General features: G+C 33.1%; 1 long non-coding RNA gene across 2 annotated transcripts in view; it reads right to left on the bottom strand.

Annotated features, from left to right (window-relative positions):
- The window catches only part of LOC141425558 (uncharacterized), a 143,093-nt gene extending 127,708 nt beyond the window's left edge, over positions 1–15,385 (bottom strand). For both annotated transcript variants that reach the window (XR_012450533.1, XR_012450534.1), the window contains exon 1: positions 15,299–15,385. This is a non-coding gene — a long non-coding RNA (uncharacterized lncRNA). The remainder of the gene's footprint in view (positions 1–15,298) is intronic.
- Positions 15,386–15,659: the final 274 nt, after the last annotated feature.

Raw genomic sequence — 15,659 nt, 5'->3', positions numbered from 1 at the left:
TTTAGTCCTCACACCATGTTTATAATATTAGAGAATTAAAATTTGTCTATATGGTTACTCTTACTTTGAGCTTTCTACCTTCCATTGTTTTAGTTTACTCTTTAGCATCTCTTTCTTTCACTTTGAAGAATTTCCTTTAATATTTCCAGCAGGATAGATCTAGCAATGACAAAATCCCTCAGCTTTTATTTGTCTTTGAATGTCTTCATTGCTCCTTCATTTCTAAAAGAGAGCCTTGCTTGGTACTGCATTTTTTTGTTGGTATTGTCTTCCCTTCTCCTGTCCCATGAGGTTTGTATTGACAATTCTGCTCTCAGGTGAATATGCAGCATCCTTGTATGTTGCTTCTTTCCTCTTGCTACTTTGAAAATTCCTTTTTCTTTTTTGAGCCTGTAATAGCTTAATTACAGTACATCTTTGTGTAGATGTGATAGAGATGAATCTGACTTGTGACCTTTTCATGTACTTGGAAATTTATATTGTTTTCCAGGTTAGGGAAGTTTTCTGCTATTATCCCCTTAAATAAGCTTTCTATCCCTTTGGCATTCTCAAGTCCTCTTGAATTCCAGTTAACCAAATATTTGTACTTTTAATGCTATCTGAAAGTTCTCTTATACTTTGTGCTTTTGAGTAAAAGAATTTATCAATTGCTTTTAATTTTTTTTTTAACCTCCAACTGTGTATTGTCAAACAGCATGGCTTCAAGTTCACTGGAACCTTCTGGTTGACCTATTCTGCTGCTGATGCTCTGCTATCATGTTTTTAATTTTGCACATTATATTTTTCTACTCAAGGATTTCAGTTTGTTTTTAAAATATTTCATTTTTTCTGTTAATTTATTCTGATAAATCACTGTATTATTTCTTTGGGCAGTCTTAAAATGCAGTTTTCTTTAAAACAGCCTTTTAAAATCCTCTGGGATTTCATACATATTGATTTTTTATGGTCAATTTCTGGTTTTTTATTTTGGTCCCTAGAACATTCTTAATGTATGTTTGGCATATGACAACATGTATGCAATAAAAGATTAAATATTTACTCCAATCTTTATAATATACCTGTTATACCAGAAATTCTAAGCTGGTTACTTACTTTCTCTAAGTCTGTGTTTCAGCACTAGAGGGTGACTCAAGCCCAAGTTTGTCACAAACTCACAGTTGGTATGCTCTTCAGGATTAAATGGATTGAGTGCCTTAAAAGGGTAGCCTGTCTCTACAATCCTCTGTCTAAGGCTGGAGTGGGCCCAGCTTCCTAGTCCACTATCACCATTCTGTGTTCGAGTGTCATAGGATTCTTTCCAACACTGGGCCTTAAGCAATGGTTTGCATTTGCCTCCTTTTTCTTTCCCCAAACAGGCAATAATTCTCTCCTTGTCATGCTGAGTGGGTTTGTGGGAAGAATGTGGTAGTAGGCCCATGGCCATCTATGTCATAACAAAAAGTCACATCAAGAATAGTGTACCCAGTGTAGGACCTAGTTCCATGCCACTATGGTCTGTTGTATACTGTAGTGTACTCATGGCCCTAGACCACTGCAGTCAGCCAGAGGCAGTGATAGCCAGAATACAAATCCACCCTACTGGGACCTCAAGAGTCCGCCTATGTCCGTGGTCATATTGATAATCCTTATTAGTTCTAAGTTTAAGAATTTATTTTGTTAGATTAGTTGGAATTTTCCACCTGAGAATCACATTGAATACAAGTAAAGTTAATTTTATCTCTCCTTTTTATCAGAATTCCTTTTGTTTATTTTTTCTTGTCTTCTCAATTTAAAGGAGATTTCCAGTTTGATCTTGAATAGAAGAGAGAGCAATGGAAACATTTGCTTTACTACCAGTTGTGTAAGTTTCCTTTTGCCATATAAGTAATTATTAAAATTTTGAAAGCTTTAAATGAAACAGGTTTTCTATCACAGGCTTCCATGACTTAAGAGCCTGAATATAGTTTGACCAGGTCCCTGCTTAAGATATGACAAATCAAGAGATGGCTGGATCTATGATCTCTTAATGAGTGTACAGTTCTCTTTCGTAGTCCCGTGGTGTTTGGCAGAATTGTATTCCTCGAGGTTGTGAGATTGAAGCTCTCATTTCTTGCTAGCTGTTGACCAGAGACTAGTCTCAATTCCTAGAGGTTGTCCTCAAGTCATTGTGACATGGTGCTATCACAACATACCAGTTTGGTTCTCTAAACCAGAAGAAGAACAACCCTAGGATAGTTCACCTTCTTTTAAAGGGTTCTCAATTAAGTCAGACTCTCCTACGACAATCTCTCTCTTGATAATCTCAAAATTGACAAATTAGTAATATGATCATGAGAGTTGTAGGCATTTTTGTTGCATGGTCTCACCCACAATCAATGGGCATAGAATATTTAAGGTTCCAACACCAGGAATCAGGAATCTTGGGGGTCTTTAGATTTCTGTTTACCACACTGATCTAAAGAAGGAAGCGTTTAGTTTTTTATCATTCAGTATGATATTATTTATGGGTTAATTTTAAGTGTCCTTTATCAGGTTAAGGAAATCTCTTTTTATTTATAGTTTGCTGAGTTCCTTCTGTTCATTTGTTTTGTTTTGATGATCAGATGTTGAATTTTGTCAAATACTTTCCCTGACTCAATTGACATCATCATAGGCTTTTTAAAATTTATTTTATCGTTTTTACATTTACTCACATTTGTATACATTTTTTGGGCCACCTACTCCTCCCTCCTCCCCCCACCACCTCCTCCTCGACTCCTGGTTCTGGGCAGACCTGTTCCACCCTCTTGTTTTCTTATTTTGTCAAAGAGAAAATGTAAGAGATAATCTGTAAGTAGAGTGGTTTATATTGATCACTTTTAAAATGCTAATGTAATCCTATATTTATGGGACAAATTACATTTGGTTATGGAGTATTATTTTTTCCAGGCATTCTTGGATTTTATATAGTAGTGTTATGTTGAAAGTTATCTGTATAGACATGCACCAGGAGTAATTGTATGCAGGTTTTTCCCTGTTCTTTCTTTTGAAATTTGGGTAATGATAACAACATAAAATGAATAAAACATTTATTCCTATTCTTTTATCTAGAAGATACTATGTAGTCTGAGTGGTGCTATATCATTTGTAAGTTTTATTGAATTTTCCAATGAAAATACTTGAGTGTAAAAATATTTTCAGAAGGTTTTGAACTATGAATCAAATTTAATCTTTATACAACCATTCAGCTTCTCTACTTCTTCATGAGTGAATTTTCATACTTTGGGATCTAGCAATTGGGTTAGTTCATGTAAGTTGTATTTATGTGTTTAAAGTCTTTATTTCATTCCATTATTTTAAGTCACTGGTATGTAGTGATATCCCACTTTAATGCATTACATTGGTAGTTTGTGTCTTTCCAGCATTTTCTTTGCCCATCTACATAAAGGTTTATCAATTCTCTAAATATTTGAAGTGTGAGATATTACATACTGCAAAGAATACATTTTCTGAGTCATTCGAGATTGAAAATACATTCATGAGATAGATAGAAAGAAACATAGATTAGATAGATGGACAGACAGACAGATAATATATATTTAAGTACCTACAGATTGGTATTTGTGATTGGGATAAAATACAATTGATTAATCTGTTCCTTGCATTGATTTTGTACCTTCTTTTTAAATTTGAAATCATTTAAAAATCCCCCACAAAATAAATCAACAATTAGTGACAAAGATGTAAAAACAAATACAAGAAAATTAGGATACTATTGAAACACCAGGAAATTTTAGATTTTAGGAAGAGGTGGGCACTTGAAGATTTAGTTATTTGTGTTTTTTGAATCACTACATACAATGCTAGATCTCAGTCAATATTAATTCAAGCCTATGTAGAAAGACTTGAATTGAGAATTTTAAAGTACATTTATTTTTTGGTACTGAGACTTGAACATAGAGCTTCATGTTTGATAGCAGGTGTTCTAAGGCTTTAGCCACAATTCCAGCCCTTGTTACCTTATTCATTTTGCAGAAAGGATCTCACTTTTTCCTTTGGCTTGCCTGGATTGAGATACTGGGTTTTTTTAATTTTTAATTTTTAAAGACATTTTATTAGTGTATGATGAGATCTTATTTTATGTCTCTCACTATCTCTGGTATTACAAGCTTGCACTACCATACCCAGTTTCTTTCTCTGTGGAGATGGGGGTCTTACAAACTTCTTTTCATGCTGGCCTCAGATAGCATCTTCCTGATCTCAGCTTCCCAAGCACCTAGGGTTACACTGGTGAGCTACTGGAGCCTAAAATACTGAGAACATTTTTTAAAAAGCAAAATAGCAGTATATGTGATCTGTTTGAGCCAGATACTTCACATTTTGTCCTTGCTTTGTCATAGCTGCTCCATCTGTAATTGCTTAGGTGCATTAAGATCATGGTAGCCCAGTGTCTTTTCATAATACTCATTGCAATTGTAGTATTAAATTTGAAATAATAAGAAAACTATTTGCCCTTTCTGTTTGTTTATTATAGATAGATATCTGAATGCAGGAATTCTGTTTACCCAATTGAACTGGCACCAGCTGCCTGAACTTATCTTCTCGATCTCTCTCTCTCTGAATCTGTGTGTGTGTCTCTCTCTCTCTCTGTCTCTCTGCCTCTCTCTTTCCTACTCTCATGTTGTTTGTATTTATGTACATATAAGTATTCTTTTTCATTAAGAATAACTCATTGATCTTTATAGTAAAAGTACTATCTTAATTGCTAATCTGTTTCTACCCACTGTAGTTGATCATAACTCAGAGTCTGCATTCTCAAAGAGACCTGAGACACTCTCTGTTTTTAACAACCAAATTGTCAGCACCAGAAATTTCTACTAGTTTCAAAGAATTCATTATAAGAAAAATTTTAAAATAGATAATTTAAAGAGACTATGATATACCTAGCAAATTTTATAAAAACATTTAATTTGTAAGAACTTTTGTAAATGTCACCCAGAGAAAAACACTAAAAATAAACTTAAAAAAAGAATCAGAAAAAATCCAATATATGTAATGATGAGAATGTTCAGAAAGTCAGAAATGACCTAAAGAACAATTTTATGCTCATTATCCATGTCTACATATAAATATGTATAAAAGTAGAAATAATGATTAGTTTTAATTACTAAGTGTTACATTTTAATTTACACAATGAGGAAAGATACATAGACATTCATTGAGAGTATAAAGGCAGAATTAATATTAAAAGTAGTAAAAAGTAACGTGTACTTTTTTCAACTTCATCCAGAAATTTACTCTTGTATGTGGATGAAGCTTGCCAGGATATAGAATGAACAAGAATTTTAAATAATTCATTGAAAAATCTCATTTGAAGCTTTTATTCAGAGCAACTGTATGTGTCTTGTGGAAACTAATTAGTTTAAAAATGTTACATTAAAGACATCAGACATTCTTTTAGGGCAGGATGGGAATGATGGTAATTTTTTTTCTTATATTTCATTAAGCAAAATAATATATTTTGATGACTAGGATTAATGAATTCTCATCATCCAAATTTAGACAAATTAGCCATTTTTATGGATGGACAAGATCAGAGTATTTTGGTGCACTATTCAGTATCTTATACAACATAGAATGCTTTTTTGAGGTTAGGAATCATTAAAATGATGATTAATCATTAAAATCATTAATGAGCTTAGGAATCATTAAAATGTACATTTAAAAATGCTGCTTACTTCAATTCTGTCAATCTTAATGCCAGTGACATGCTTCCTATGATGAATAAACAAAATAGCACGTTTTTTTCCTAATGCTGTATAAGCAGATTTTCTACTTGTTAATAGTTATTTTGCTCTCCTAAATTTTCTTGTCAGAAATGATAAAGTATAAAAATGGATTTCATACTTTAAATTATGCTAGCCTTGAGCAAAATATATTTTGAAGCCCATTGCGTCATTGTTTTCTAGTATGAAAGGTTACTAATAATATGGAGATACGTTTTAAAAGTCACTTACATAGTATTATGCAAAGTAAGGGAAATAGCATAAAGAAGTAATGTGCATACTAAGTAGAATTTATATATGCAGGGAGATGGCATTTTTAGCATAGAAATATTGATAAAACATGTAAGCTACTGATAGAATAATTTTATTTAGGCTACAACATAGCATTGACAAGTGACTATAATTTATAATTTATATTTAATTTATATTTCTATTCTGTTTGAACAGAAATTATATGAAATAAATCATCAATTAAAAGTACAATAATCTTGGGAAAGAATTATTATGATGACCTTTATTTATTATCAAATTCAACAGCATATCAAATAGTGCCTGTAAATATAAATTGATGAGGTCACAGTTATTCCCATGTTCTGATAATTAGCAGGAATCTTCCCCTGGCCATTGATTTGTGGGTCTCCAATGTTATGTTCAGATGTGAAAAGTTTCAAACTTGCTTTCAAAATCACATACAAACCAAGAATACTGTTTGTGTTATAAATATTTAGATTGGTTAAGAGGGAAAGTTTTTTAGTGAATACAAGTAGGTATCTTTAGAGAAACTAACAAGAGGTTGGTAATAGAAATAATTGTATCACTTTGATGAAGATATTCATTTTCATAAAAGTTAATAAAACTGTAAGAAGATAGTTTAAATGAAATATATTCTTGGTTTGTCCTGGAATATGTGTAGACATAGCAATATTTTACTCTATTGGACTTTCTTTGCTCTTTGAAAGTGCATCACATGTTTGTATTATAATCAATAAATAACATTGAGTGCCTAACTTAGTGTCAGACAGTGATCTAGGACTCTGCATCAATAAACTAGGCAAAGACTATTCCCTTCAGGAAGATAGGAATCACAGGTCTGATATAGAACCATCAATAATCTCTGTAGTCCACAGTTTATTTTGGGACACAGCTGTAATGTCCTAACAGGAAGTATTCTTGTCAGCCTGGAATCAAATAGAACAGATCTCTTTGTTGTCTCTCCATCATGGAGCTACCTCTGAAGGGCTGTGTATCTTGCTCAACTGTTGTGACACAGAGCACTCTGCTTATTGTAGTGTTGAATCATCATGTTAAATTACAGATGTGATGAAATGGTGATAAAGTTCTCAGATTCTCAGATTTGACAATTTGGGAGCTGGGTCAAATCTCTGTTACCCAATGCTATATGTGAGTCAAGTGTATATTCAATACATATATATTTCTTTTTTTGGTGATGGTACTGGCATTTGAATTTAGGGCATCATGCTAATGTGGCCATCCCTTGAGCCACATCCCCTTGACTCTTTTTGTTTTCTTTAGTTACTTTTCAGATAGGATCCAGCCTCAGACAGCAGTCTTCTTACCTATGCCTCTCACATAGGTAGGATTACAGGTCTGTGTCACCATTCCTGGTTTTGAATTATTGAGTTTCTTGAAAAAACAGCCAAAATTATTTGGTAGTAATTGTGTATTTGACTCTGCATTAGCTGCTCCAGGATATGGTGGCTCAAAGACCACTAAAAATAGCATTCAGTGTCCCCAAGTTAGCCTTGATTGTCACTGCCATCCAATTCCATATTAGTTAGGTTACCTTAACCAGGACTAATTATCTACAAAAGTAGAGGAAGGCACTTAAGATGAAGGTGTCTGCATCACATGTAAGGTAATCAGCCTTTCCTATTATTTTGATGTTCTAAATCCAAGGGTTATTTGGACATGGTGATTTATGCCTGTAATCCCAGAGACTCAGTAAGTGAAGATCAGGTGGATTGTGGGTCTAAGATAGCCAGGGCACTTAAGGCACACATTTTAATATCACAATCACTTAATGGACTAACATTAGCATGGATTTATCTTATTCACTTTATTAAGTGTGCAAGACACATTTTATTAAGTGGATCAGAGTAAGATTTAGCTAAACTTACTGATACTGTATCTGGTAAAAGACCACATGACTGTATCTCCCTCAAATTGTAAGGAAACTATGCAGGTGAATATAAATAGATTCTTTGTTATTAAATATGACAGGGCAAATCTATAAGATAAAGGTAAATTTTTCATGTAGTTATGCCTAAGTGATAAATAAATAAATCTGTGTCATAAATGACACAGATGGAAAGAAAGTATTAAAAGTTGCTACATATTAAGCAAATGAGGTGCAGAGTGTCAATGTCAAGCTTGACTGGAATGTAATGAGATATACATAATTTAAGGGGGTATGGGTATTGCTTGATGTATAAATGCAGTGGGGGTAATGATATGTACCAAAAGAGAGGCCATTGGAGAATCATATATATAAGTGTTATGATGAGATGCCACGCCTTTGACAAGTCAGATTTTAAGAAAAAAGAACTGCAGCCAGGTCTAAAGTAGCACAATTTGATCCTTGTCATATTATGTAATCACTAGGAAAACCTCTTCCCACTCATGCAAGTTCAGCATGCTACTTGTTTTGTCCCCAGTGAATTACTTTATGCTTTTCCTTTGCAATATTCTTTAGGTTTTATAATACCACTTCCTAGTAGGGTAAGATGACTTGGTCAAGAGGTAGCTGATGCACTTGAAGGAATTAAAAACGCACTTTAACTGAAGTAATTTTGTGGAATGACTGCATTTAAATGACAAGTGAACCTAAATATCATGACTCACAATGAGAAATGAAATATAAACAACAGGCTCTTTCTATTGAATAAATTTAAGAATGAGAATTTTAACTTAGAAAATATTTTGAAATGCTCCATTAGCAAAATGTATGATGAAAAGATAGAAATTATGTCATTGGAGTTATTAAACCTAATTTGTCAATTTTGAAACTATTTTTAATTGCTTATTTTGAAAATAAATTCACAAAGCATAAGCATTGCTCAAAGTTCTTTTTTTAGCAAACTTAAGTAAATAGAAATAACCTATTTTTACATGAGTAGTATATGCGTTCATTACTAGAAAAATGATTTTAAAAACACTATTAAAATTTGGCTTGTATCTTCATGCTGATATAAGTCCATTTCCTAAATATTTGTGATGTTAACTTCATGGTGCTAATATATGAAATTTGACACATTCTTCACAATGTTAGAGGAGAAGACTTTGATGTCGGAATCGAGTTCAAACCACTAACTGGTTTTGTGACTTCAGATTATTAAGTGGTTTTGCAGTGGTTGTCATTTGCTTTTTTTTATTTCCTGTGATGGCGATCAAACTGGAGTTTTTAAATAAATTGACTTGATATTGGAATATTTAGTACTAGAATCTCCATTTAATTTTTTTATACTTTGTATTTCTTAGCTGAGATTTTTCTGTTTTTATTCATCTTAAGTGTGTATGTATATATGTGTGTATATGTATATACATGCTAATCTAATTGAGCATAGTTACAATTGATGCTTTGAAATCCTTACACTTCAAAATCTATCTCAACTTGAAGTCTCTATTGATTGTCTTAGGTCTTGTGAATAGGTTACATTTTCCAGGTTGTTTATCCTCAATTTTGCATTATATACTAGACATTTTGATTGGCATATTGTAGAAACACTGATTCCTTTCATACACTTCAAAAGAATCCTGTTTCTTCTTCATTTGTTTTCCTAGTTCAGAAAATGAATTCGATTAGATCCAAACTGCAAATACTGACTCAGGTGGTAGCTTAAATCACGGCTCAGTCCTTCCTACCCTACAGTCTCTTCTGCTGCTAAGCTGTCTTCAGTCCACATCATACTTATGTGTTTCAGGGTTCATCAAATTGTTGGAAAGAATTTATACATAGAATTTGTGTTCATCATGACTATATTTTTATGATTCCTCCATGTTCCAACAGACATGGGTGTCCTGAGCTGTCTTTTCATTTTCCAAGTCAGAAAGAGATGACTTCACAAAGTTTATCCCACTCTTAGGACCTCATGAATTTCCTCTTTTGTGCTCCCTGTGGTCCTATTTTCCTATCTTCCTTTCTTCTTTCCTTCTTAGCTCTTCTTTCTTTCTTTTTTGGTTGTACTGGGGTTTGAACTCAGGACCTTGTGCATGCTAGGTAGGTATGCTGCCATTTGACCTCATCCTCACACACCCTTGCATCTACCAAGTTTTAACTGTCCTGTAAAATCTGTGTGATATTGTGCATGTTCCAGAACCTTCAATTCTTTATTGTTATTGCTTTGCTTTTATTTTTTATATTAAATTTTAAGAGTTCATATAGAAAGCAACATAAGTGTATAACTGAGGAAAATCCTAAATAAGCCCAATATTATCACTTGCTTTTCATTATTTGCCTTCAAAAGTCACTAATTTAGAGGACAAACATTGTGATACATGAATGTAATCCCAGTTACTCAGGAAGCAGGGACAGGAGGATTGCATTTTGAAGCCTGTCAGGCAAAAGCACAGGACATTGACTGTGCAAAATAAAAGCAAAACAAAATAAAAGCAAAAGGACTAGGGGTATAGCTCAAGTGGTAGAGCACTTGCTTAGCAAACATGAGAGACCCTGAGTTCAATCCTCAATACCAGAAAAAAAATCACCAATTTGGTACTAGAGGTATCATCATTGATAAAGTTATTGCCTCACATGTGCAGGGCCTTAAGTTTGATCCCAAGCGTCACTAAAAAATAAAAATAAATAAATAAAGGACTAAATTTTGAATATATATATTAGTCTCCCACTAGCTTTGTTGTAGATAATACTTTTGACATGTGGGTTATGATGATAACAGTTGCCTAGGTTACTATTCAGGGACCTGAATTTCCTTTTTGTCGAAAGCACTGACTCTTCATTTGGGTTTTCAGATATCTGATGAAAAGGTTTGATATCTCTGCCTTCATATTATATTGTGTCCTTTGTTATCTTAATCACTGGGTCAAATTGTTTCCGCTCAATAGACGTACTCCAAGAAGACATGCTAATGATTTAGCTAATGCTTGCCCTCAATTGGCCAAAATTTCACTAATCTCTCTTCTCTAAAGACTGAAGACACTAAGATAACTAAGATATTTTCAATTTACCTGCTATCATGATCAACACAACACTAACCATTTGGCCACACAGAATTCTATTCCAGACCACCCAGAAACACCTAAAAGTATCCAGTCATCAATTTTTTCCTAACACATACCCCATCTCTTTCATTGCCTAAGGATAAAAGGAGCTTGCAATTTAGGCTTAATTAAGATGGTTATTTCCAGACATTAGTCCACCATCTCATTTTACTAATATTATGAATAATTTTTTCCTTACTCATCCTTACTCCAACAACTTGTCCCTGACTCATTTGGCTGTTTTCCACTTGTGAGTAAGTGGACTTAACGTTCTGTAACAGAAGGTTTGCTTGACTATATAAAAAGTATGTATATATGCACACACATATGTATATATGCGTGTGTATTTGTGAATCACAGAGAGTTACTATGTACTTGGTAAAGTCTGGTTTCTTGAGCACTGGAGAATAAAATGTTTTAGTAATTGTGCTGGTACCTTGCTCAAAATGGACCATGTAACACAGCTACTAGCATCTATGTCTGAGATGTCATTCAGCCTTTATGGTGAATTGGCATGTTGAGGTCTTTATCACGTTCCTCAGTGGTATGATCTGGGGGTGTACTCTGCTCTAACTTGCATTGGAGAAATCCCTACATGATTTCCTTCTTTCAGAAGCAAGTGGCCTGGGAAATTCAGCTGACCCAAGCCTTACCTGGGTGATGGAAGCACTGTTCTGGCTCCTCTAAATATTTAAGTATCTTGGGGCATAACCCTGGTCTCTTTTCCCTTCCCTTTTACTTTTTCTTTCTAGATTATCTCAGCCATTTCCAGAGCCCTAATTATCATCTCTATGCTAATGACTACCAAATTTATATTAGCAACCCACTTCTCTCCTCTGAGTTCCAATTTGGAACTTCCAACAGTCTAATTTGCATCTACTTTGAATGTCTCACTGATAACTCAAATTGAACATGTCAAAAATCCAACTCTTAATTTCTGCCTCCCTCCAACCCCAAACTACCCTTCCCAAACTATCCTTATCCTTCTTTAAGATAGACTTGGAACTAGTCTCCCTCACATTTAAAAACACCTTAGACACCTGTAGGGAAAAAAGAAAAATAATCCATTGGAAAACTAAGTAAAAAAATATAAATAGTTCATTGGATGAATTATTAAAACACATCAAATTTTATTTACATTAAGAGAAACAGATTATAATATAGTATTTCTCACACCTAATGACAAACTAACCAAAAATTTGCAAACTATTATATCCATAAGGCTACTATACATACATTGGAGCAACTTCTCTAAGGGAGGCTAACTTACAATATCTTCCAAAATTACAGATGCATTTACCCTTTAATGTAGAAATCTCACCTCATGGCACCTAAACAGCAGGAATATTTGAAATATGAATCCATATACAAAGTTATTAATTGTGGCATCCTTCAGAATAACAAATGATTGAAGCATTTAAGAACCCAGCAATAAGGTTTTAGCTCAAGAAACAGTGAAGAAACACATAATTAAGAAAAAATAGGAAATTTCTAAGTATAGATATGGAGAGATTTTAAAAGGAAAAAAATGTGTTAAATCATGGCTATATTATGCCAACTTTTATAAAATAAAAAAGTAATAAGTATAAATGTATTTGCTTTTATTTACAGAAAAATTGAAAGAATAAATGAGAAACTACTAAAAATGGTGGAATGAGGTGATGGGGCAAGGACAGAATGAGGTTTCTTAGTATACATTTTAAAAATAATTTTGTCTTTGAACCACATAAATGTGTTACCAAATCATAAACTTTATACAAATTAAATCAACATCAGTCAACAAATTATTAGAAAAAATAGGAATGTATTAAGGTCAAGGAGAAGTCATCCAAGAATCATTCAACATTATGAAGTTATTTATGTAATAAATGATATTAACATATTAAAGGAAAAATTATGATTATTTCAACACTAATAATGGATGTGTTAAGATTTAACAATCATTTTCAAAATAAATGTCTTAGCATTTTCTCTTTCTCCTGAATGTTATCCCAAGAACTCACATGTTTTAGTATGATTTTCAAGCTTCACTTAACTAATAGTTAAGTGTCTATTGCTTAAAAAAAACCATACCTACTAATTTAATAAAGTTAGTACTTAGAAGTGGCTATAAGTAGCAATTACTTTTAAGAATTTCTTATATCTATGAATTTTTTTCTAGTCAATACTTTAAATATTTTAAGATGCATAAGCTTAGATGAAACAATTTAAAGAATCAGAACATCAATCATGTAAAACAGTCAGCATGCACATGAAAAAGCAGAAAAGCTTGCTAAAATACCAATTCTTTGCATCTGCCTCAGATTCTGATTAACTGGGGCAGGATCTGAGAGTTCATATTTTAAATAAGCTACCAGATGATGCTTATGATTCCCATTAGAGAAAATACTTTGGGTTGCACTGAATTAGATCAAGGAACTAAGATGAATAGGCAAAGGACACTAAAAAAAGAGAAAAATATTTACAAATTATAAAGAGAGAGAAATTTACTGATTAGATGAATATAAATAAGGCCTCATGACCTATATTATGGCAACATAAATGTACCTGGATCTCAGAAATTTCTATATTTTTTGTATCTTCTATGCCTTTGAACATAATACACTTTCCTCTTTTATAGGTTCTCCTCTATCTATTAAAATTATCAGTGGTATTGAAGATGATGTGACTTTGTTTGGATTTATTCTGTGGAATATGGGGTACTGACCACTGGAAGATTTTAAGTAGGAGAATAGCATAATGATATCTATATTTAATTTGGGCAGCAGTATGGAGGTTGGATTGCTGAGGTCAAGTAAAATTTAAAACAACCAATGATAGACTCACATTTAAGTGGTCAACTGATTTTTAACAGATGTGACAAGGCAATTCTACAAGGAAAATATAGTCTTCAATAAACAGAAAGAAAGACTTTTCTCCGAGCTAAAGTAACTTGGACCTCCCTATGCATATTTCTTGGCTAATGTTTCATCTTTTCTATAAATTGTAATACTATATTTCTATTTCAAAAAGAATTCTTCAGAGACAACAAGTGATTATGAAGGTTAAAATAAATATTGAAAGTCTTTCTGAAAATATGCTGCTCTCAGATAACAGAGTATTCCCAAACAGTTTAAAGTTCATACTTTTGAAATTTTTCTCATATTTACAATTTGAGTCTTATCTGCAGTGGTGTACTCCATAATATTTTGTATTTCTGTTTTCTGCACTGTGAATTCAAAGGATAGTTCCCCTTATTTCATAGTAGACATTGTAATTTCTCCTGGTCCATTGCATGATAGATGATGTAGACTAAAATGATACTGTATATTTTGTTATTCAAGAAGTCAAGAGATCTAGATTCTGATCTTATTTTTATATCGTCTTAGTTTTGTCTCCTTTCCTCTAAATACCAATGCTCTCATCTCTAAAATGAGACAAATGATATCAGCTCTGTCTGCTTCATAGTGAGGTTATGAATATCAAGTGCTATGGAAGAGTTTTAAGTACTGCAAATTCATCTATAAACATAATATGTGCATAGATCTAAAGTGGAATAATGGAAAACATACCATACAAGGACAAGTTCATTTTTATCATTCATATAATCGATAATACTTCCCCTCCTTTTATTCACTAAACAAAACCGAACACCTTATGTTGTAGGACCATCCTGTGTGGTAGAGATAAAGAGATGTAGAGGAAATAATGCTGTACTTCTGGCACTCAAAGTCAAGTTTGGGAGAGTGACATGTAATCATCTAATTAAAATACAAAGGTAGTTCCCATACTAGAGAGGGTGCAAATGCCATAACAGAATGCTGAAGAAACAAATAATTCATTAGCTGTGCCCAAGAGAAATATTTTATAACAAATGTAATTAGAGGTGACCATTGGAAGAAAATCCATCTCATTAGATTTGATTTAGGGTAAGAAGATTGGGTGAAGTTAAAGATTTTAGGTTGTAGAAAGCCCATAGAGCATTTTTTGCACTGAGGTTTTACATAAAGAATATATACTTAAGTCAACATTGGTATGAAGACTTTTAAATGGATAAACTATAAATGGTCATCAATGGTAGGACTCTGGGTTGGTCAGAACGAATTTCATCGCATAATTTTATACATTTACAAGTATAAAATTCACTTTTGCAAGGTGAATGTGAGCCAGCATCACTGTATGGCTCAGAGACATGGGACTATGGGGTTGCTAGAATTTTATCATATGTGCCATCTATTGAGAGATATTCACGTGCTTCTTTGTAGTTTTTTATATTTGCAACCCAGTCTGAGAAGAGGTGATAATGAGTAGAGGCAAAGCTGGGGAATAAAACTTACTGAGAGATGGAGGTAAACAGTCTGCAGGGTCCCTCAAGTTGTCCAAATCTTCGATAACTCTTCGTCCTAGACTGGGAAAATCATCTGGAAAAATCACAGGGATTTGATTCCCAAATATATTATTCTGTGATTCAAATGTTGATATTTCCATTAAGTTATGAGAAATTTTAACCAGAAAATGTGTTCCAATCATAAATATTTGACAAAGAGCTTGGATTTCATTGTCAGGTAATAAGAACATCAACAGAAAAAAACATGAAAGTTAATTATTAAAAAATATTATTCTGGAAGACCAAGGTCAGCAGATAGAAATGGGCTACAGCTAAAACTGAGTAAAGAAAGACAGAGTGATTGGGTCATT

Source organism: Castor canadensis, chromosome 8, assembly GCF_047511655.1.
Source record: "Castor canadensis chromosome 8, mCasCan1.hap1v2, whole genome shotgun sequence".
NCBI lineage: Eukaryota > Metazoa > Chordata > Mammalia > Rodentia > Castoridae > Castor > Castor canadensis.
This window is presented reverse-complemented; position numbering and strand designations above follow the sequence as displayed.